Source organism: Monodon monoceros, unplaced genomic scaffold (assembly GCF_005190385.1).
Source record: "Monodon monoceros isolate NGI ecotype Baffin Bay Population unplaced genomic scaffold, NGI_Narwhal_1 Super_Scaffold_13, whole genome shotgun sequence".
In the NCBI taxonomy this organism is placed as follows: Eukaryota; Metazoa; Chordata; class Mammalia; order Artiodactyla; family Monodontidae; genus Monodon; species Monodon monoceros.
This window is the reverse complement of record NW_021703769.1, coordinates 45,115,327-45,139,948: the sequence shown is the minus strand read 5'-3', so window position 1 is coordinate 45,139,948 and position 24,622 is coordinate 45,115,327.

Genomic DNA, 24,622 nt, shown 5'->3' with positions numbered 1-24,622 from the left:
CGAGTCACAGCCTCATGGATGATTGTCATGCACGTTAGGCCTGTGAGCATGTGAGCCCTGGGAATCACTTTCTTTTGTGTCCAGATTCAGGGGTGCGGAATGGAGAATCTGAAAATTTCTGAATCCCATTCATTTGTTGACAGAGAGAGAAATGGGGGCAGGTAAGAATGAAGGATGTGTTTCTCAAAGCTGATGGTAATTTGCAGTTTTGGCCCAACTATCCTGCCCTTGACCTGGGTTTGGAAAGCCCACGTTTTACTACTTAGAGCAGAATTTCTCAACTTTGGCACTGTTGTCAGGGGCCAGGTAAGTCCTCGTGGTGGGCAGCTGTCCTGTGCCTTGTAGGACGTTTAGCAGCATCCCTGGCCTTACCAGCTACATGTCAATATCACCACCCCTCACCCCTTAGTTGTGACCCAAATGTCCCCAGACATTGCCAAAACATTATGCCCTACTTGAGAACCACAGACACAGATGTTGCTGTGGTATGAATGTGTTTCCCCCAAATTCATATGTTGGAGCCTAACCCTCAATGAGGGGGTGGGCCTTGGAGGTGACTACGTCATGAGGGTGGGGTCCTCATGAATAGGATTCGTGCCCTTGCCCCCTTCAACCATGTGAGGACACAGCAAGAAGTCAGAGACCCCGAAGACGGCCATCTGGCCCTGCTGGCACCTGATCTCAGATGTCCAGCCTCCAGAACTGTGAGAAATAAGTTTCTATTGTTTAGAAGCCACCCAGTCTCTGCTATTTTGTTACGGCAGCTCAACAGATTGAGAGAAGTAAAGCATCCCAAGAAAGATGCACCAAAGTAACCATGGCGAGTTCTTCCCTTTCCTCCATCAGTATATTCTTCCTGGTACTTTTGTTTTAAACTCCTTCTCCCCGAAGGCAAAGAAGCCTGGTCTGTGTTGTCTTCTTTATTCCAAGGGAACAAACATCTCTCTTCTCCTCTGAGAGCCCCTGACCAACTCAGGAGCTGCTTGGAGGGGAAGCAGGACCTACTTTCTTGGGAAGGCAATTCATGCTCCACAGGCCAGACTGGTGGCAAAGCGATGTGGGGATGCTGCTGAACAACTCTGAGAAACTGCAAGAGGGAAGGAGCTGCAACTTCGGTGCCGTTGGACCCTGGGTGCCCAAGTTGTGAGTGAGCATCTTAAGGACAGCTTAATTGAGAGGAGGTCACAAGACAGCCTGGTGATTAGAACGAGGCTTGAGTTGCAGCTCTGCCCCTGGCCAGCTGTGTGACTTTGGGCAAGTTAATGTGCCTTTCTGAACCTCAATTTCCTCATCCATGAGTGGCAAGGTTGTTGTGAGTTTTAAAGGAGATTTGCATGTAAAATAGTGAGGGTGGTGCTGGCACTCGGGAATCTGTTCATTCCTGGTTGATATTATCACTGTGTTGGTTTACATTCTTATAAGGAAAGCCTCATCTAAAAAAATTCTGCCTGTGCCAATGAAATAAGCTGTATGATTCAATACAACTTAAGTGTTGGAACTTCACTTTCTCTCCATAAAACCTGGTGGATGGCTGTACTTACCGTACACCGGTTTTTGACTGTCTTTTGTGAACCACCCAGCACTGTCCTGGCTGCCATGTGGGCTGGGGAGGTTGTGGATGCCAGGTGGACCAGTAAGGAAGGACCATTTAGCCACACGGCTGGTGAAACACTCAAAGGGGCTGGTACTTTTGTAAATCACGATTCCAGAATAAAACCTTTGCTTCTCTTGAAGCTTTTCCTTGAGGGTGAATAAGCTTTTCTCCTAGAAAGACTGGAACTCCTCAGGTCAAATCAGCCAGCACTGCATTTTGTTCCTCAGACCCTAAGAACGGAATCACCATGGCTCACTTGTCCTCTCCTTTTACAAGCCAGGTGGCCAGATTTCAGTCGACTTCCTCATCTTTTCCATCAGCAGCCACAAGCCCTGAGGACCCAACTCTGTTCCTCTCCCTCATTACTCCATAATAAATGTCAGGGAAATGGGATGCCTTCTCCCAGAGACATTGTAAATTTCTTCATCTCTGGGGTTTCCTATAATGAACGCTGCCGCTTTTCCCTCCAATTTCCCATGATCAGCCTGGCTCCAGGAGGAAATCAATGTGTATAAAGAGCATGTTCTTCTGAGAAGGAAGGGTGGGCTGGATCTCCTGAGAAGGGCTGGGTCTCCTGAGAAGGAAGGGCTGGGTCTCCTGAAGTCCTGGCTGGTGTGCAGCATGCTTTCTGTCCATCACCCTTAGTTCCTTGGCAAGTATTTACTTCCTGAAATTGTGTTCTGGTTAAAAGTGTGGGTTCTGGAGACAATCCACTCGCGTGAAGATGCTGGCTCTGCCCCTAACCAGCTGGGAGGCCTCAGGCAAAGTGTTCCTCTCTGGGCCTCAGTTTCCTCCTCTGTTGATGGGGGGATGATAATAATAATGATATAATGATAATAGTAGCCCCCAAATTTGTTGAAAAGAGTAAATGAGTTGCTGGAAAGAACATGGAAAGCACCCAGAGCAATGTCTGGAATAGATGCAGCATTTAATAAATGTGATTTGAGATTCTTATTAAATCCCTTGTGTCTTCCCTAAGGAGGGAGAGAGATGGCCCTGTCTGGGCAGAGCAGGAAGAAGCAACTCTTGGTGGGATAAACATTAAGTGGCCATGGATGGGGTTGGACCAGGAGTGGCCAAGAGCAGGGTTTCTCCAAGAAGCACTTGACACTGTGGGTCAGACCCTTCTCTAATCCTGGGGCTGTTTAGAAGCCACCAAACATATTGTGGGATGTTTGGCATCATCCCTGGCCTCTGCCCATCACATGCCAGTAGCATCCCGTCTCTCTAGCTGTGACAACCTAAAATGTGCCCAGACATTGCCAAATGTCTGCTGGGGAACAAAATCCCCATCAGTTAAGAAACCCTGGTCCAGAGGGAGCAAGCTGATGCAGAGCGAAGAATACCCCAGGGCAGCGGCGTTAACTTGACTTTTCCTGGAGAGAGATTTAGCTAGGCAGAGACAGCTTTTCCCCTTCTCTTTTTCCGGTAGTCCACGTTGAACATGTTTATTTGGATATGTGTGTGGTGTGTGCGTTATGGAAAAAGGGATCTAAAAAGAGAAGGAACAAACACTACCTCCACAAAGGGGCAACATCGTAAATAGACATGTTTTCGTGGCATGTGATTGAGATTTCTGAAGATTGGTAAAAATAGCTGTCATCTGCAGGAGTTGTTTGAGCTGGTGACCCTCGGGTGGCTTTTGAGCAAGGCCCTGGTGAGATTACATCTCCCGTGGCTTTCTCTTTGCTCCCCGGCCCCACCCCAAATACGTCCTTTGTGTCCCACCCTGGGCTGTGTTCTTTATTTTCTTCCAGAAGCATTCTCACCGGGGCCACTGGGGAATCAACACTTCAGGGAATTCTTGATTGCTAGAAAGTGCCCAAAAGGCCTGGGAAACAACCACCCTCTCCCCATTTTTTTGTATCAAGGTGACCAATTAACTTTCTCTTTTTAGAATATTCAGCAGTGGTTTGGGGAGAAGATCTTATCGGCTCTGATCACCTGGGGATCTCATGAAAGTACAGATGCTGATTCAGTAAAACTGGGAAGGGCCTTGAGAGTCAGCGTTTCTGGCAGGCCCCCTGGTGACGCTGAGGCCGCGGGTCTATGGACCACGCAGAGAGTCAGATGCTAGCGGACAATTCTGCAAAAGGGAGTCTTTTTCAACACCTAAAACTGAAGATTTCCAGCCACAGTTTGGAAGCAGCAAAGAGTCACTTTTACCGCTGGAATAATAAGCAGACAGGAGGGGGTTTTGTCCACACAGACAGGCATCTCCTCCAGGGTATACGGACGCAGATGAAACGAATTTTGTTTGGCCAGTGGCTTTTCTTTCTTGTGCCCTCCTGCATTTCTGTTCTGTGTGCGGAGCCCAAGCTCCTTTCAAGAGAGATGGCAGAAGCAGAAAGTGGGAGGCGAGAGCCTGGCAGAGGGGACCGGGAGGCCTCCCCAGCATCCAGCATCGGGTGGAGCCCGAGCGGTCCCGGCACGTGGGCGCGGGCGGGTGGGCGGTCACTCTGTGTGTGGTGCTCGAGGCCCTTGGAAATCCCCCCTGAATGGCCGGGAGGAGCTGGGGAGACAAGTGGCATGAGACACTGCTGTCAACAGCACCGGTTTCCCAAAGGCTTTTGCAAGCGCTCACAAAAGTAGAAAGGATAACCTGAGCCCCGGGGGTCCTTTCTGAACGGGGAGATTACGGCGGGGCCTGGCTGCAGCCTAAGGGTGCAGAACAACAGGGCCATTGTGGGCCAGGGCATTCATATTGAAGATAAAATATGAGCTGGGTGGTCCAGATAATGAAGGCATTTATGACTCTGGCTCAGCATATACATGTCGCACTGATCCACAGATTACCCTGACGGAGTCTGGGCCCATGCAGGGTCCAGGGGGGTGAGGCCGGCTGGGTGCAGATCTGGGATAAAGGCACCAGTGATCAAAGCGACTCAGGGGGACTAAAGAGCTGTTTATCTGTGACCTGGGGATACAATGGAATGAGGAATACCATTTCATTGAAGACCGGGACTGGTTTCCAAGAGCGCCCTTAAAAACTCTGAACTTCAGAGAAAAACGTTCTCGGTCCAACACTTGGAGAGAAAACACAACGCCAGAGAAACAACGGGCGGCTGTGAAGGGCTTGAGAAGCCGGGTGACCGGGTGACCTGAGCACAGGTCCACAGCTGGGATCTGGGAGGGCAAATCACTGGCTTGGCTGTGACTTGAATAATGACCTTGGACAAGTCACACAGATTTCATGTGCCTCGTCTGCTGGGGACAGAGGTTGGCTCTGGGCTCCGAAGTCACCAGGCCCCCTGCAGAATGCGGCTCAAAGACCTTACCCCATTCCACTTTGCTTATGAATTTTTCCAGAGCAGGAGCACCAAGTGTGCCATGTGCCATATGCCTTTATCTGCCTTCACATTTCTCCTATATATATATTTTTAACACATACAATTTGATGAGTTCTGACACATGCGTATGCCCACGGAAACAACGCGATTATGGCAATAAACACAGACATCATTCTTAAAAGTTCCTTTATGTCCTTATAACCCTTCCCTCCCTCAACCCTACCAGTACCAGGTAACACTGATCTGCCTTCTGCCACTTTAGATTAATTTTGTAACCCCTAGAATTTTGTATACATGGAAACAGAATATACACTGTATACAATATGGCCTCTTTCACTCACCGCGATGATTGTCAGATTCATCCCTGTTGTGCGTATCAGTAGTTTGTTCCTTTTTATTGCTGAGTGGTATTCCACTGTATGGATGCACTACAGTCTGTTTATCCGTTGACCTGCTGAGGAATATTTGGGCTTTGTCCAGCTTGTGGTTTTTCCACTTAAAGCCGCTATGATCATTCATGTTCACGTCTTTACCTGGACAAGTGCTTTCCTCTCTCCAGGAACGAAATACCTAGTTCATATGGGAAGTATTCTAACTTTATAAGAAACTGCCAAATTATTTTCCAAAGAGGCTGCACAATTTTGTCTTTCTATCAGCAGAGTGAGAGGGTTCTAATTGTTTCACATCCTTGCCAACACTTGGTATGGTCAGCCTTTAAAATTTTAGCTGTTCTAGTGGATTAGTAGTGGTATCTCAGTAAGATTTTAACTTGCATTTCCTGATGATTAGCGATGTGGAACATCTTTGCATGAATTTATTTGCCATTTTAAAATCTTCTTTGGTGAAAGTACCTGTTCAAATCTTTTGCCTGTGTTTGAAAAAATTGAGTTGTCTTAATATGGAGTTGCAAGAATTGTTTATATATGCTTGCACTTCCCTGGTGGTGCAGTGGTTAAGAATCTGCCTGCCAATGCGGGGGACATGGGTTCAAGGCTTAGTCCGGGAAGATCCCACATGCCACGGAGCAACTAAGCTTGTGTGCCACAACTACTGAGCCTGCACTCTAGAGCCCTCATGCCTAGAGCCCGTGCTCCGCAACAAGAGAAGCCACCACAATGGGAAGCCTGCACACTGCAATGAAGAGTAGCCCCGCTAACCACAACTAGAAAAAACCCACGTGCAGCAGCAAAGACCCAACGCAGCCAAAAATAAATAAATTTATATTTAAAAAAAGAAGAATTTTTTATATATTCTAAATACAAGTTCTCTTTGGATATAGGTATTGCAAATATTTTCTCCCATTTTTACACCCCGTGGAGGCGTTTTGAGAACTGAGAAGTTACAGCTGAGGAGGGCAGGTGGTGCTCCTAGGCTGGTGTGTTTCATTCTGGAGCCCCTGGTGTTTTAGGAGCTGCTTCTCTTACCAGACCTGCCTTTGGTTCTTTCCCACCGCCGTGAGATGGAAACATCTCAGTTGAATCTCACCCCTAGGGTTTTAGGGCCTTTATATGTCTCACCATGCAGTGCGAAGCAACACCTGGCTACTACGCACACCTTCTCACCCTCTGCCTGAAAGCGGGTTACAGTTATCTAAACAGCCCCAGCCCCCAGAGCAAATATTTGGGGTAGATGACAGAGAAGGTACCTACAGTTGAGCCCCTGCCAGTACAACCAACAACACATTAAAGGAAGGAAGTGTTTGGAGTCCTTTTATGCCACTAGTTAAAAATTTCAGGCCAGCTGTGATCTCTCACCTCACTCTCTACCTCATTTGAGGCAGTGGCACTCTCCTACAATTTTCTTCCTTACTTGGTAACAGCCGGAGCAATTTTTTCCTTGTATATCAAATCATCACATTGTACCCTTTAAATATATACAATTGTATTTGTCAATTACACCTCAATATCATGTAGCAGTTAGTATTGCTGCATAACAAATGATCCCAAACCTTCCAGGTCTAAAAACCACCATTTGTTCTTGCTCAGGAGTAGACAGTTCTGCTGATATGAACCAGCCTTGGCTGGGCTCGTCTGGATTCACTCTCATACCCACATCGTACAGAAGGAATATCAGTCTCTGCCTGCATTGTTTCTACAGAATTCAGCCCCTGTGTTACCACTGGCCCTGCTGATCTGTCTCCATGGTTCTCAGTCAACTCCTCACAGCACTAACACTGCCTCTGGCATGATTCTCTGGTAAGAGTCTGGACTCCCTTCCACGTGCTGATGGGCTCAGAGGGGTTTGTGGGCCTCTGGGACTGTCCTGACTTGGTCCCCCAGGAAGCAGACCCTGAGGAAAACATTTCTGTGTAATCAGCTCATCCCAGGGATTTGAGAAGTGGGGAAGGATGGGGAGGCAGCCAGTACAGGGTGTGATCGTGATGAGGCTACCACTGTGGGAAACGGCACAGTCTCCATGTTTTCCCACCCAAGGGACAAAGATTGGAACCTTTGCTGGGACGAGGATCCTCCGGGTGAGTCCTGGGCGAGCCCCCTTCCTCCTTTGTCGGGTCTTTGCTCCAAGGTTTCTACCTCCAGGCTTCACTGCAGAGGGACCCTGGCCCCAGGCTGGGTTTAGTCTAGTCACCTAGGTTCCCATTTACCTATTTCAAATCCACAACAAGTAGGTGATGTTCGCCCTGTCCGGGGGCCTGGTGGGCAAGCACAGACTACGAATGGACTCAGATAGTACCAGAAGCAAATCTGGTCTGTTTTCTCCTGGGGCATCATCATCCAAAGCCACTTTTGAGGGGCCAAGGAGGCTGGAATCTTGCATTCAAGGGCTCAGCCAGCTGTGCCAGTCAGGGCGGTGGCTGTACCTGTTACAGCTTTGCTGGGGATCAGCAGGGTGGGATGCCCAGCACAAACCACCTCTCCTTCATCTGTGCATGAGCCACCAAACAGAGATCTGCTTTTCATGGCGCAGTGGACATTTTTAGTGATTTACCATGAAACGTCTTGTTACACGGAATGACGGATTACCGCAGAGCATCAGAGTAATCCCTTGCAGGAGCTTGATTAGAAAGTCCACAAAGGAGTTTAAGCAGTCGGATGCAAGCTAGCTTAACAGTAGGAAGAGTTTAAAATGGCCCAATTTCTCAGAAGGTATTGTGTCAAATCTTCCACAACGTGGCTTCTGGGCTTGCTCTGCTCCGAAGATGAAGTGTGAGTTGTGACAAGTCCCCGTTTCAGATCCTTAGATTCTTTCCCAGACCCTGTGGCTAAATGATTCTGGACCTGCACGTTTTCCTGCCTTTCATATTTTCACTATCTTGCAAGGTTGAGTCAGACCACTGTTTTGCTTGCTTTGGTCCCCCCTCCTGCCTACAACCAGCAATGCTTACGATCCATGGCATAGATTTATTTATTAAAAAAATTTTTTAAATTTTATATTGGACTATAGTTGATTAACAATGTTGTGTTAGTTTCAGGTGTACAGCAAAAGTGATTCAGTTATACATATACATGTATCTATTCTTTTTCAAATTCTTTTCCCGATTAGGTTATTACAGAATATTGGGTAGAGTTCCCTGGGCTATACAGTAGGTCCTTGTTGGTTATCTATTTTAAATATAGTAGTGTGTATATGTCAGTCCCAAACTCCCAATTTATTGACTATTCACTTACCACTGAATCAAAAAGAATAAAATACTATGGATAAACCTACCTAAGGAGGCAAAAGACCTGTACCCCAAAAACTATAAGACACTGATGAAAGAAATCAAAGATGACACAGATGGAAAGATAGACCATGTTCTTGGATTGGAAGAATCAATATTGTCAAAATGACTATACCACTCAAGGCAGTCTACAGATTCAATGCAATCCCTATCAAATTACCAATGGCATTTTCCACAAAACTAGAACAAAAAATTTTTAATTTGTATGGAGACACAAAAGACCCCGAATAGCCACGGTATAGATTTATACCAGTCTGAGTAGTTTCTTGTTTTCCAGGCTAAATAACCTCTGCAGTATCAACCTTCACGTGTGGATTAATTGACTGACACATCCATTTACTGAGGAAGCGTTGCTGAGTGTATCAATGGGACCAGTATTAGGAGTCTCAGCAACCATAAAGCCCGATGTTTACTTGCACTGTCTGGCGTCAAACACTCCAGTGCAAAGGCAAGAAAAGGCTAATGTCCCAGCTCAAAGCCCGTCAGACAGGAGGGATTCTCTTTTACTCATGGGAGTGTCAGCGTTTTTGCTCTCTTCAGGCCTTCAACTGATTGGGTGTAGCCCACCCACACTAGGGAGGGTCATCTGCTTCCCTCAGCTCTCAGTCTAGCAATCTAAACATTAATCTCATCCAGAAACACCCTCGCAGACACACCCAGAATAATGTTTAACCAACTATCCGGGCGCCCTATGACCAAAAAAGGTTGACACATAAAATGAACCAACACAATATTCCTCACTCCTTTTAGCAGCTCCATTGCATGGATGCGCCTTAGTTTATTAAATCAGTCTGATGAACATTGGGTTATTTCCAATCATGAGTAGCTCTATGTTGAATAATTCGTGTGCACATACTGCATTTGTTTGCCACTGCATTGGTGGGACGGATCCCTAGAGGGGGGATTTCTGGGTCCAAAGGTAAATGTGTATGTAATTTCCCCTCCCGAGGAGCTGTCCCATTTTGTCTCCTACCAGCCAAGTCTGGAAGCATTTGTTCCATGGGGAAACAGGTGGCCAGATTGGTCAAGGAAAGCACTATTGCCCTTGGCTATGGAGATAGGTTCAGGACCAAGCTGGCCGATGGGAATGAGTGGTGGGAATTTTTGTGAAAACTTTAGGACAGAGAAGCTGTCTCTTCCTGGAAACTGCTCAGCTAGTTGTAAACCTCAAGCCTCTAGGGGCTGCCACGTAAAGAAAGCCTGGTCAGGAATGACATCAACAAAGAAGGAGCAGCACCCAGAGGCACAGAGAGCTCTAAGATAGAATACTGATGGACTGGTAGGGCCCCTGGATGCAGCTGGACCTGAATCAGGGGTTATTCCTGCACTGTTCAGTTATGAGAGCAAAAATACAGTTTTTAAAAGTTGAATATGAATTCATTTTTCCTGCAACCAAAAAAGTCCCGCTAAATGCAGGATGGCGCATAAAACATAATTGCTGCCTTCAAGGATTTTTATAATTGCAGTGGAAGATAAGATTAGTGCATGAAAACAATGAGAGAACAATATAAGGTAAAGTAGTATCAAGGGCTGTATTTTTTTTTTTTTGCATTACGCGGGCCTCTCACTGTTGTGGCCTCTCCCGTCGCGGAGCACAGGCTCCAGATGTGCAGGCTCAGTGGCCACGGCTCACGGGCCCAGCCGCTCCGCAGCAATGTGGGATCTTCCTGGACCAGGGCACGAACCCTGCATCGGCAGGCAGACTCTCAACCACTGCGCCACCAGGGAAGCCCAAGGGCTATATTTTATGTTATAGTCTGTGGGTCCTGTGAGTCCTTCAGAAGTCAGAGAAGGGACAGGCAGTGGGCCTTGAGGTGATAGGACTTGGATGGGTTGGATGTGGGACAGCTCCACCATCTCTTACCTGCAATTTGAAATCTGAAACGTGCTGAGAACCAAAAGTTTCTGTAGGGTTGGGACAAACTCGTGTTCAACACAAAGCTGCAGAAATTTTAAACTGTTTGATCAGGGGATGTGGTCGGAGACCCTACCAGGGGTAAGATGTCTTACATGGTATACGTAGGGTTTTATCCTTCCAACATGCTGAAACACATCTGGCCCTAAGGAATTTGCCTGGGAGATCGTGCACCTGTGCTTCCTGTCTCAGGAAAGGGAGGGGCTGTGTTTCTTTAGGCCTGGACACCAGGAGTAGGATGGGTGTCCAGTGACCCCATGGGTACCACTTGAAATGCACCCATCATGTGGGGAGCTGGGAAAAGATGGGCCACCTTAAGTGCTTCAGATGCGCAAACTTTCCCAAGTCCTTTATAAACCCTCTTGCAGTCACCTCTGCAGGATGGCTGTGTAAAACTGGTCAGACTGTGACCTGCGCAAATTTGCTTGGTCATAAGAGCGGCTGGGGTGTTGTCCAAGGTGGGCCACTCTGCCCGGCCAAGCGTGCACCTGGGGCCGGCTGCCTTCTCCTCGGGAGGGTCACGAAAGTGCCATGTGCTGATCCTTAGCCTGGGTCCCCGCTAAAGGCAGAGCCTGAGGCAAGGGTTTGAGCCAAGGCGCTAATTGGGAGGTGGCCCAGGAGGCCCTGTGAGGTAGGGGGTTGACAGGCAGGGGAGTCGACAAAGTCCATGTCAATGAGTGAGCTGGTGTGTGGGTGACCAGGGATCCCTCCTGCTGGGCCCCTGGGTGAGGGGTGGGACCTGCCTCAGCCTGGCCCCGCCCCACAGAGGCTGGGGAGGAAGCCAGGGCACGTGTCCACCACCTGGTGGAGTGTCGCCCTAGGGGCATCAGCTGCCCTGCCTCCCCAGGTAGAGAAGAGGGAGGGACGGGCAGGTGCTGGAGGTGCGAAGCTGTCGGTGCGCCTGGAAACTGCCCAACAGCTGCAAGTGAGCATGAGGATGTGGGGCGTGACGTCGTCTTCAGGGACCCCCCCTAAGACCTCCACCCAGCACTGGCTCATCTCCATCACTACCTCTCTCTCTTCTTTTTCCGCCACAGAGCTCCCTGAGGGGAGGCACTGTTTCCCCTCCTGGCTGGATCCCCGGCGCCTCGCTTGATGGCTGGGTCAGGTCAGCATGCAGTTGGTATAATATTTACCAAGTGAGCAAATGCCACTGTCCTCGTTTGGGCTTCTCCCTGCATGTTTTACGCCCATCGTTCTCCAAAGACAAGATGAGAGTGTCCTGCCACAGCTGACCGTGGTGACGGGGAGGTTGGCCAGGGGTCCCTACGTTAAGCACTCCTGCCTCCCTCTCTGGATGATGAGGCAGGAGGTCCCGGGAAGCTGGGCTGAGCCATCGTTCTGCTTTGCGCCCTCCTGGCAGGAAGCAACCCTATAGTTTAGGTGTCAGTGTCAGCAAGGGCCTCGCTCATGCTCCAGACAAAGGTTCTCTCTCGCTTTTGACATCATAAAGGTCTCAAAGTCTGGTTGGATCTCTCTGGGTTTCCAAAGATGAGTGGACTCACTGCTCTCCAGATGTCTGGCTGGTGCGTGGTCCTCAGGCAAGTTCATTCACCAGCTTCGCAGAGAGAAGCCTCTTCTGTCGGCTTGGGATACACTAAATTCTCTAAGCAGCAGTTGATCCAAAATTTCATACAGGCAGGGCTTAGTGGCAGCCATCTGGTTGGAAGGGGATTAGGGTACCTCTATGAGAGCTACCGTAGTATAGCAAGCACCTCGACATCACCTGTATGTTAGTTTGGGATGCCTTCATGGAGGGATTGGTAGATATTAGAAACTAAAGGGAAGATTACCCTACAGGTAGAATATGGCAGGAATGTGACGGGGGAGGAGCAGAGCAAAGCCAGAGGAGACCTTGACCTTCAGCCACCAAAAATTCACCTGCGCTCAGCTAGTTTTGCCCTTATTCATGAATATTTTTGTAGGCAAATCAGGTGATATCTCTGTTAGCAAGAATAACTCTCACTCTTGAACTCAGATGAAGATCTGCTGTTTTTACTGTTATAATTTTTTTTTTTTCGGTACACGGGCCTCTCACTGTTGTGGCCTCTCCCGCTGCGGAGCACAGGCTCCGGACGCGCAGGCTCAGCGGCCATGGCTCACGGGCCCAGCCACTCCGAGGCATGTGGGATCTTCCCGGACCGGGACATGAACCTGTGTCCCTGCATCAGCAGGCGGACTCTCAACCACTGCGCCACCAGGGAAGCCCTGTTATAATTTTTTATAAATCCTTTGGACCAGGCCCTGCAATGCAGACCCTGTCTCCATCTTTGTAGCTGTGAAACCATGTTTATCATGTTGTTAACCGATCTGCCCAGATATTGGAATTCATAATTCTCAGTAGTTCACTGAATGAAAACAGACATTTTGCTAGAAACCCATTGTCAAAAAGAAACATTTAATGTTGGTGATTAGCCAAAAAAAGAGGCCGAAGTGCCCAACTCAAACCAAAATTCTTCCCCACAGGATAAATGCAATTTGGTGATGTAACGAATGGAATTTTTTCTACTTCTTTTTTTTTTAAGACTTTTTTTTTCTGATGTGGACCATTTTTAAAGTCTTTATTGAATTTGTTACAATATTGCTTCTCTTTTTTATGTTTTGGTTTTTTGGCCACGAGGCATGTGGGATCTTAGTTCTCCAACCAGGGATTGAACCCGCACCCCCTGCATTGGAAGGCAAAGTCTTAACCACTGGACCACCAGGGACATCCCTTTTCTACTTCTACATCTGCTTTTTGGAAGCAGAATCATGTTCTTTCATAAGAGACCTAAGTTTTAAAACACAAAAGTGAAAATACATCTTTATGGGGTTTAAAACATATAGGTCACCCCTTATGTGAGGTATGAGTCGGGGCGAACATGAGGTGCCCCGAGGATTGATTCGATTTATGCCGTCTCCAAGCAGCCGGCATGGCGATACTTGCTTTTATGTAGCTCAGTCCCTGAAAGTCCTCGAAGAGTCTGCGGCCTGAAAACCGGCCCTTTCATCCCATTCCTTACACTAGTGCCAGTCTTTTGACTTTTAGTGCTGATGGCAATGAACTACATCCTGCCATTTGTGGGTCCCTTTATCAAAGAAACTGCAGTTCAAATACAAGCCCTACAGTTTTGAATATGCACAGTGTAGAAAGCCGAGGCAGGGAGCCAAGGCCCTGTACAGAACAATTCCAACTTCAAATACTCCATTCTACTGTCCCCATAAACCTCTGAAACATCTCAGAAATCCCAATATTCCAAATCCAGGTAGTAAACTATTGAAAGAGGTCCCTAAATATTGTAATGATTAAATTCAAAGTCCCATCAGCTCGACAACGGATTCCACTACAATTTATTATAAATCCTGTGCACACTAACCCATATTCTTTATTTAGGACTGCCATGTTTGTTTTGTGTATCTGGGCTTAGTTTTTTGAGTCATAAAGCTCCTGACCACCTCCCTGATGTAAATGCCTATTCAATTGTGACTACAAAGTCCATGAGTAGGTGCTAATGTGATGACAAATTCCCCAAGGGCAAAGACTCCAAGGGCAGCTGAACATGGTTCAAATTGAACAGGGTTTGAAATACTATTCAATTATAAAACGTGGCATTGGGCTTTCCTGGTGGCGCAGTGGTTGAGAGTCCGCCTGCTGATGCAGGGGACACGGGTTCGTGCCCCGGTCCGGGAAGATCCCACATGCCGCAGAGCGGCTGGGCCCGTGAGCCATGGCCGCTGAGCCTGCGCGTCCAGAGCCTGTGCTCCGTAACGGGAGAGGCCACAACAGTGAGAGGCCCGCGTACCTCAAAAAAAAAAAAAAAAAAAACAAAAAACCTGGCATTAGTGTCAGAATGAGCGCAAAAGACAGAAGAGAAAGTGTTTTCAGGTGGCTTTCCAGGAGTAAAGAAGAAACGAGATATTCAGTGTGATATGAGATAAAGTTACTAATCACGTGACAGCTGACACTACCTCTCATGACCATCAGGCCTGTTCCTTCAAGTGCTGCAGGGGCGGCATCTCTCAGTGCAGTGCCGTCCCGCTGCCTGGGTTTCCCAGGGGATCGAGAGAGGACCACGTGTGTTTGCCTCCTTCCCTTTAGGGAAAGGTCACACAGCACAAGCCTCTGCTCATCCCTCTGTTTCTCCCACGGTTCTGCCTTCTCGACCTAATCACCTCACCCCTCAGAATCCTCCAATGTCTCCCAAGGACTAAGAAAATAGTCTGATGAGATTCCTGACAGCCACTCACCTGATATGCCTGCCCAATATCCATTTTCCACTTAGGTCTTAGAACACTGATTTGTTTCCGGGAAGCAAAGGCCGTTAAAAGACGGCATTGCCCTTTGCAGCAACATAGATGGACCTAGAGGTGATCATACTGAGTGAAGTAAGTCAGACAAAGAGAAATATTATATGAATCGCTTATAGGTGGAGTCTAAAAAAAACATGATACAGACGAATTTATATACAAAACAGAAATAGACCCACAAACATAGAAAACAAACTTATGGTTACCAAAGAGGAAGGGGGGAGGAATAAATTAGGAGTTTGGAATTAACATATACACACTACTATATGTAACATAGATAAACAGCAAGGACCCACTGCATAGCACAGATAACTATATTCAATATTTTGTAACAACCTATAAGGGAAAAGAATCTGAAAAAGAATAGATATGCATGTATGTATAACTGAATCACTTTGCTGTACACCTGAAACTAACAAAACGTAAATCAACTATACTCCAATAAAACAATTTTTTTAAAAAGATGGCAGCCTCCCTTGCAGCCTCTGTGCTGTACATGGAGGTGACTAGAACTTCCATAAGAAAGCTCGTTGTGGGGAGCCGACTCAGTTGGAAGGCTGTGACCTGTTCCCCTTAGCTCTTCCCGCCCTCCCCAGGACTGGAGCTAGAACACGGACAAGGTGGCTGAAGTTCCTGCTGCCAGTGCGTGGCCTTGAGGATGGAGGAGCAGGAAGATAGACAGAGTCTGGGTCCTGGAAGCCGCCACACCAGCCCTGGAGAGCCGACCTCCTACCCTCTTTTCCATGAGAGAATCGCCACCCAAGGTACTGAAGCCGCAGACTCTGAGTCTCTGTCACAGCTGCTGACTCAACTACTCAGGGCTGAGTTTGGCCTTGAAGCCTCTCCAAACGTGCATCCCATCTTCTTTCAGCTTTTGCATCACGTCTTTCTCAGTTCTAGTTGAGATACTACTAAACAGGCACTTATTCCGGATTCCCACCCAGGTTGCCCACTACGCCAATCCCAGCAACCCACATCTTCCTTTTTAAAATGTTATTGTAGTACAGCTGATTTACAAGGTCGTGTTAGTTTCTGCTATACAGCAAAGTAATTCAGTTATACACGTACATATATCCATTCTTTTTCGGGTTCTTTTCCCATATGGGTTATTACAGAAAACTGAGTAGAGTTCCCAGTGCTACACAGTAGGTCCTTGTTAGTTATCTATTTTATATATAGTTGTGTGTGTATGTTAAGCTCAACCTCCTAATTTATCCCTCCCCCCATCTGCAACTTCTGCTTCCTCCAAAGACGGTTTGTCCTCGAGGAGTGCTTGCTCCTCCCACCCAGCCTGTTAACAAAGTTAAGGATGTGGGTTCAGGTGTCCAGCTGCCTGGTTCTACCTCTTACTACCTGGGAGACCTTGGGCAATGAAAGGATCAAACTCACTGCAAGGAAAGAAATCCTATGACACAGATTTGGAGGGTAGACAGTGGTCTGAGATGAGTAACCCACACCAGGCTCTTAATAACCTCATTTCCAGAAAAGGTTGACTTTGTTTGAAAGTTTTAGGAGACATAATCCATTTCTCCTCTCGGGGTTTCCTTTCCACAAAGTTAGAGAGCAGTGGTTTATCAAGATTTGGGAATGATGGGAGAGAAAAAGAGAGCATTTTAATGTTTAGAAATGTTTGTTTCAGCCCAACAGAAAACCAACCAGGAACTGATAAGAGAACATAAACTCACATGCAGTCATAGATGCTAGCCTATAATTTTCCTGTTAAAATGAATATCTCGCTCCCTCCGGCCTGGACTGAAACAATAACACCTACCTTTGTGTACGTTGCCAGCGTCTAGCAAATTTATTGCACTTTTGAATGCCCCGATTCACGCTCTCAATTTGCCCTAACACAAGAGCAGATAAACAAGGGGGTGGTAATATATTTTCATTAGCTGGCTTTTCAAACGCTCTTTAATGATCTTCAAAGTACCAGCCCCAGGTGGGTGGGCGGGGAGATGGACAGGCACTGAGCCGAGCTGAGAGGCATGGTCCGACCTCAGCTGCCACTGGATGCCCGCTGAGTCACTCCGAGGCTCTGAGCCCAGGTGATGGAGCCCTTGGATGAGGTGGACGTGTCAGCTTCCTTCCAGACTTATGAACTTTATTTTACAGATGAGATATCTTGATGGTATGACCTCACCTCCCTGGAAGAGGACGATCTTCCCCAAACATTGCCATGATTGGAATGACTTCTCCAGAAATCACCCGGTCACAAGAGTGAGGCTCTCCCAGCTCCCCTTGGTCTATCTGGGCTCCTGTCTGCTGAGAAAACCCCTCTCCGCCACAGAGCATCTAACCTGGAAAAGGCACTGAACAGCTGAGTAGACAGAGGGCTCTGGTGAGTATTAACACGGGATGGAAAGATCTTCATACTTGGATGCACTCCCATGGGTGCATCTCCAGGTCTCTTCCCCAGACCTCCCTGTGCCCAGCCTGCCTCCTCCAGCCCCTGACCACCTGCCAGGACTCTCCCATTCTGTGTGAGCTGAGGGAGAGGTGCTGGTGCGACAGCGATGGGTGACGTGGGTGAGGGGACACCGCACTCTACAGTTTGCTGTGCCCCATCATGTATGAACCCCTCCCATCTTACAATTACCCTACCCTGCGATTTAGTGGGCTCCACAGACTCCAGCTCATGGTTAGGAGCTCAGGCTGCATGTCTCCCGACTTTTACCAGGGCCAATTATTACCCCAAGATCTCTACTTCAGTGGTGTGCAGGCCTCTGCTGCAGGTGAGATGGCCTTGCTTCAGAACCTTAAGGTCTACACTGTGATCATCCTATTGGATCTTCACGTGGATTTTGCTTGGCATCTTTCTCATCACCAACACCTGTAGAATAATGGGGTTTGTATGGTCCAAGCTGCAGAGCTGCTGGCATTGTAGATCAGACCTTCCTCTTCTGGGTCACATGCAAAGCTGGTCTCTTTTCATGTCACTCTATAAATGGATCAGAGAAAGTTACCAGTTATGGAATACGCTGCCTCCAGCAAAGAGGCCCGCAGGGTATTGTGATTTTATCTTAGTGGTAGGGGGTTTAAGAGGTAATAGTTTATCTTCTATTTAAGAGGGTGGTCCAGACATGCCCCAGACCATTGGCCATGAACAGTTTGACTGATGTGCCAGGAGCCTTACTCTTCAAACTGTTTATCAACCACCCTCTGGCGTGTACCTGTCTTACCACACCTCCATCTTTCTTGCTCGCGTGGTCTGATTAATACCCTCAATATAATAGGCAGAGGTGATATTCTGCAGAATGTCCGGATTTCCCATGTTCTTCAAAGACAGCCACGACTGAGAGCAGGAGAATTAACACAATGCCCTAGGGCAAGGCTGTAAGTGTGTATGATTGTCCATCCCACGTGAATACAAAGCGTTTCTGACCCTTCTTAGAACAGGAATGACGAACATTCCCCATATCAAAGGTGAATACCTTGCACCTTAGGCTGGGTTAATCTGCTCTAGGAAAAGCACTACACCTGGCACAGAACTCTAATCGTGGTATTCTTTGGTTAGTTTTATGTTAGTCCACTGTCATCCACCAGGGCTGATCCACTTTTGTAAGCGACAGACTAAAGAATTAAATGAGGATGTCATTAGGACCACCAACACTACATCCTTTTAATCTCTAAGGATGGCTTGAGTCTCTGCTGTTATCACTGAGTGTCACTTTTATTGAAGCATAGTTGATATACAACGTTATATGTTACAGGTGTACAATATAGTGAGTCACAATTTTTTTTTTTTTTTTTTTTTTTGCGGGACATGGTGGGGAGAGAATGAAGGATTTATTACTTGCAGCAAGTAAGGAGAACACTGGGGATCTTTTCCCAAAGCAGTGTCTCCCCAAACTGCAAAATTGGGAAGTTTTAAACTAAGGGTACCTGCATACTCATGAGGGGGCTTGAGCAGGGCAGAATTCAGCATAGAATTGGAGCAAAGGTCTACAGAGTCCAAGCTTTAGTTGATTGAAGGAAGGAGGGTCAGCACCATCATTCCATCCTCCACCTGGGAGGGGCCTTAGTTCCTGGTCTCAGGACTTACTGAAGCTCAGGTTCTTTATGTCTCATTGCAGAAAGAATTCAGTGAGAGACAAAGTGATAGGTAAAAAGTGGATTTTTAAAAAATTTTTATTTTATATTGGAGTATAGTTGATTAACAATGTTGTGTTAGTTTACGTATAGAGCAAAGTGATTTAGTTATACATATACGTGTATCTATTCTTTTTCAAATTATTTTCACATTTAGTTTACTACAGAGTATTGAGCAGAGTTCCCTGTGCTGTACAGTAGGTCCTCGTTGGTTATCTATCTTAAATATAGCAGGGTGTTGAATGTGACGTTTTAAAAATGTATTTTATCAGCTTGGGAGGGGGTAGTTTCCAGGGCATCACTGGCCCTCACAGCATAGCTCTCACCCCGCAGTTCAAGGAAGGAGTGTGAAAATTCTGGCAACTATCAAGTGTGTGCTCCAGTGATACTTTCAGGGACTTGAAAGTGACCACCACCTGGGTCAGTGGGCCTGGTGGACCCACTGGGAGCTGGACTGACCCAGGACTCCATCTTCTGCATGGCCCCCATGTGCCCCCTCTCTGGCGAGGGGCTGGGATGATGTTTGGCACCCAGGTATCAGTGCCAACTCAGTCCACGTGTTTAATAGCCCTTGACGAGCTTGGGTGTGCCCTTGACTCCAGTGTACAGTTAGCTGAGTAAGTAGCTACAGACCCCTTTAGGGAAGGTCTGGGGGAAGGGACCACCATACACTTTGCCACAGGGGGCAGGGTCCTCCTTCCTAGAGGCCCAGCCTCTCCTTTCCTCAGTGGGCTCCAGGACTCAGAACCGCAAGTCCTGAAACTGGGCAAGGGATTGTGACCCTTCTTGGGGGAAACTGCTTTCAGACTCTTCATCATCCATCCTTGATTTCTTTCTGGTTGTATAAAAAAGCAAGACTGATGTGCAGTGAAGGGGTTAACTCAGCAGGTTTGGGGTATTCAAACCATGCACAGTCCAAAGAAACTGGCCGTCGACTGGCTCCTAGGAGATAACCTCTAAGCCCTTGGAATATCCTGCCTGATAAGAATGACTTTATACCTGGGGCCTTGGGTCACAGGTAGTTAATACTAACATTGTGACTTTTGGGGGGAGCCTTAGGCCACGCTGGAGGAGGTGGGGACTAAGCAACTAAGGTCAGCCACACGGGACTCCGTGTCTATGCAACCAACCCCAAACCTAGACATCAAGGCTCAGCTAAGCTTCTCTGGTTGTCAGAACTCCATGTGTGTGGTCACACACCATTGCTGGGAGACTGAAGCACTGTCCCTATGACTCCCCTGGGAGAGGACAACCAGAAGGTCATACCTGGTCTCTCTTGCACTCTTTCCACTTGCCTTTGCCTTTGATTTTAAGCTGTACCTTTTTCCTGTGATAAGCTATAACCATGAGAACAATAGCCCTTCCACGTTCTGTGAGTCCTAGTGAATCACTGAACCTAAGGGTGGTCTTGTGGACCACTGACACAACTGACCACCTATTTGGCTGCCAGACCATGTTTTACTGGTCATCCCCTTAGCTCTCTAGAGGTCAAGGGACCCTGGCTGCCCCTCCAATCTTGCCACTCATTATAATACTTGTGCCCACCTTGCTGCTAACAAGGGCTGCCACCTGACTTCTGTTAGTTCCAGATCCTCTCATCATCTTTGTTATCAGGGAGCCCAGTTCTGTAATGCCATTTCCTACCACCAGCCCTGCCCTACAGGGAACAGCCACCACTAAGGGTCTCGAAGATTTGGGGTCCTTCTCAGCAGCACACTCCTCATTGCGTTGGTAAATGGCATGTCCTCTGGGCTGGTCCACGGCCCCTGGTCACCTAGTGGGTTTCTGACTTTACACAGTACATACACTTGAGCATGCTTCGACCCTGAGCATTTGACCCCGTTCCAGCATTTCTACTGCCTTCAACGTGGCCACCACTTTTTATAGGCTTCCAAGTCACCCTACCAGTATGTTAGCACCTCCTTTTGGGATCCTTGCTAAATTCCCCATCATGAGCAAGTGTTCCCATATTAATGGAGGCTCCACTATCCAACTTCTCCTTCTACCCGCTTTGGTCCAGTGCCCTCAGGGCGCAGTCGTGACCACCCTTCCGGCTCCTGCTGGTACATGGTGGCTGGCTCCTGTATCTCCATCACCAAATAGTCCCCCTCCTCACCTAGCAGACCCAGCCCTTCCCCGCACTGGGGTATGTTGTGACATGACCCTAGTTCTTGCTCCAGGCAGGAAGGTGGGGGCAGATCCTGGGAGGAGGGGGGCATGTGTCGTCTGGCAAGGCAGAGCCTCAGCTGATCCTCCTGGGAGCCCTGGAGCCAGGATGTCCCTTTAGCGTCATCCTCAGTTGAGGCAAGGGCGCTCAGCCTTGTACCTCCATATTGTCCAGACATTGGATGCACGTGGCCACAAGGTCAGCTCCAGAGAGGGTGTCAGTTGTGAATACCGATTCTCCCTGCTGCTGGGGACACGAACACTTTGTTCCCAAAGGGGACCTGTGTGGTGCACCCCAGCGCTCCCTCGAACCCCCAAGAATAGATAGAAGACTCTACAGGCCCCCAGAGACAAAAAGACAAGTTAGAAAAAATAAAATTAGAAAACAGGGCCTAATTTCTTAAAAATTCCTACCTTTTGTAAACGTTTGCTAAAATCACTCATCATTTGGATACACTTAGGTTAAGAAGTCAATTCAAAGAATAATACTACTTAAGATAACAGTAATAATGGCCTCCAGAGATATCAAAACAACTCAGTTTGTTAAGGGAAGATCCGAGTGACCCTTCTTGTGGTAGAGTTTTGGGTTGTCCTGCACAACTACCCTTTGCCTTGACCCCCTATTTTCCCTCAAAGGAGAAAAAAGACTGAGCTGGTAAAGGAAGGGCCCCTCTGAGGTTTGCAGACAAATGTGTGACCCCAAGGGTCACCATAAAGTTGTCTGAGCACCAAGCATCCCAAAATCTCACCCATGAAACAATGACCATCGTTTATAAACAACTTTCTTTCTTTCTTTTTTTTTTTTTTTTGATTAGGAAAACGTTCCAAGCTCTGTTTCCTACTCTGTCAGCAGATGGGCAGGAGCATGGCAGGACGGGGGCTGCATTCTCAAGTGGAAATCGGGAGGGGCTGAGTTGGTGGGGAGAATCCTTAGGGAAGCCAGACTGAGCGGTGAACGGCTGTGTTTTTTAACTCAATTTTTATCTTATATTAGACTATAGTTGATTTACAATGTTGCATTAGTTTCAGGTGTACAGCAAAATGATTCAATTATGTGTGTGTGTGTGTGTGTGTGTGTGTATCTTCATTCTTTCTTCAGATTCTTTTCCCATACAGCTTATTACAGAATATTGAGTAGAGTTCCCTGTGCTATACAGTAGGTCCTTGCGGATTATCTATTTTATACATTGTAGTATGTATATGTTACTCCCAAACTCCTGTGGTCAGTGTTCCTCAGGCTGGGCCAGCTCCTTTCTAGTGCCCTCTGCTGGAGAACAAATACAACTGTTTATTAAAGATGTGTCATAAGTAGTTTTCAAGTTTTTGGTCTTTTCTGGTGGTGAATCTACAGCAATCTCTCCAAAGCCCAGCACGTTTCCCCCAAGGCGCAGGCTGTGAGCTGTCAGGTGACATTCTGTAGGGTGGAGCTCTGCCGCCAGTCTGGTGTCAGGAGGGGCACAAGGTAAGAATCACCCAGCCTGATACTGGGAGCAGAGGGACGCCAGGTGCTGGGCTCTGCCTGCCTGGAGGGTGCTGAGCTGTCGGCCAGTGATAAATTAGTCACCAATTACAGCTTCTGCCACCGCTTGGGGGATCTGCCTCTCCAGCCCCATCTTGCTTGGCGGGGGTGGGGGGTAGAGACATTGATTCTGGCAGTCGAAGGGGTTAAGGATGTTACATCAAATGCAGAATTTATTTTTATATCTGCCTTCTCAAGTGACAGAGAAGTGTTATTCTCCAGGGCACTCACTCAGTATTACGCATGTGGAAACTTTTGCCCAGAACAACATACTTCCACATTGAAACATAACCCTCCTACTGTGTTTACTTGCCAGCCTCGCTCATGAGACTGTAATTTTCTTGAGGAAGGGAGACCCATGCCTCCTTGGAGCTCAGATTTAATGATGTGATGGATGAATGGATAGACAGATAGACAAACCAATGACACAATCTTTTTTCTTCTCACTGTATCTTTTGAAAACATTTTAAGACTTCTTTATGTACAGAAATGTGAAAAAATAATCGTTGTTAAGCTTGATGAATTTTCTCAGATTAAACTCACCTTTGTAAACAGCGCCCAGATCCACAGGTAGAACATTTCCAGATGCCTTCCTTGTTCCCTCACCAGTCACCCAGTCACTACTCACCCCTAAAGGTGACCACTGACAGCACGGTTTCACTTGCCTCCTTTTGTACTTAAAGTAGACTCGTTCAGTGTGTTCTCTCTCTCTCTCTTTGTTTGTTTGTTTTAGAATTATTATGTATTTACGTTTCTTCCTCCTTCTTATGTCAGTGGGTCCTCCTTTGGTGGGAGGGTCCCCTGTGTCTGGTCTCACTCACTCTGTATCACATGTGTGTGATCCACCTGCATGGTGGCATGCAGTTGTGGACCATTCATTATCATTGCAATACGGTCTCCCATTGTATAAATGCACCACAATTCAGATTGGGTTCTCCCAGAATGTACCCTAATCAAGGATTTGAGTAAGTAGCGTATTTGGGAGATGAAGAAAACCCTGGTGGGTGAATAAGCAAATGAGCCCAGGAAAGGAAGGCAGCCAGTAATGGGTGTGTTGTCGAGCAAGTTATTACCATGGGCCACTGGTGCTCAACCCCACTCGTACCTCTGGGAGACAGTGGAGAGATTCCCCGGAAGGATGAGGGGCTGGGGTATTTATACCCCAACTCCCTTTAGTCATTGGCTGAGGGCTGCTGGTCATTCCCAGACTCTCCCGGCTTGCGGAGGGACAGGCAAAAGAGCTCTAGTGCCAGAGAAAGTTTTGAGACGAAGAAAAGCAGGTGAAGGTTGCTGGAACTCAGGCAGGCAAAGAGGGGAGGGCGAGGGGACTTGGGCAGGGCGCCGCCAGACTCTTCTGTAGACACGGTGGAGCTTGGTTCTATGCTGAAGCTTCAGGACTCAGCAGAGAACATCCTGGACCAGGCATGGTGAGGACACTGGCCATTCTTGTCCTTCCAGCTGCCATTCCTTCTTTTCCACTTCTCCTTAGGGGACTCTGCTTTCCCATTATAGGCAGCCTTGGAGGGCCTGGCAAACCCAGCCAAGTGTGGGTTCATGACCTACGTGAGGCCAGTGAAATCCTGTCCTGTGAGGCAGAAGGGGACTGGGACTGCCTCTTGCTGGTTGTGGGGCCTTGACTGACCATCCACCAGTTCTCACTGCCTAGATCCCTGGGCGCTGGCTGAGGTTTTCCTTAGAGTTCATGGACCGCCCCGTGCTCTTCTAACACATTCCTCTCACTGATTGTATAAGTCCAGGCCCTCCAAGAAACAGGTGTCAAGATGAATTAGATTTTTAGGAGATTTACTGGGATGCAGGACTGACCCCTGCGGAGGAGAGAGGGACGGCAGGAAGGTTGGGGAGGAAAGTCTCTGCACTGCAGTTCTCAAAAAAGCACCAGCACGTCTGATGGGGAGCCCTTCAGCCCAAACTGCCTGGGTCTCAAGGAACAGACCTGTCTTGATGACCTGCTGTACTAAGTCCCTGGCTGAGAGCAGCCTCAGGGCAGGAAGTCAGTCCAGCACCTGGAGCCTTTGGTCAGCTGCGCCCTCTGCTCCCTGCAGCAGGACCCCTGAGAGGCACG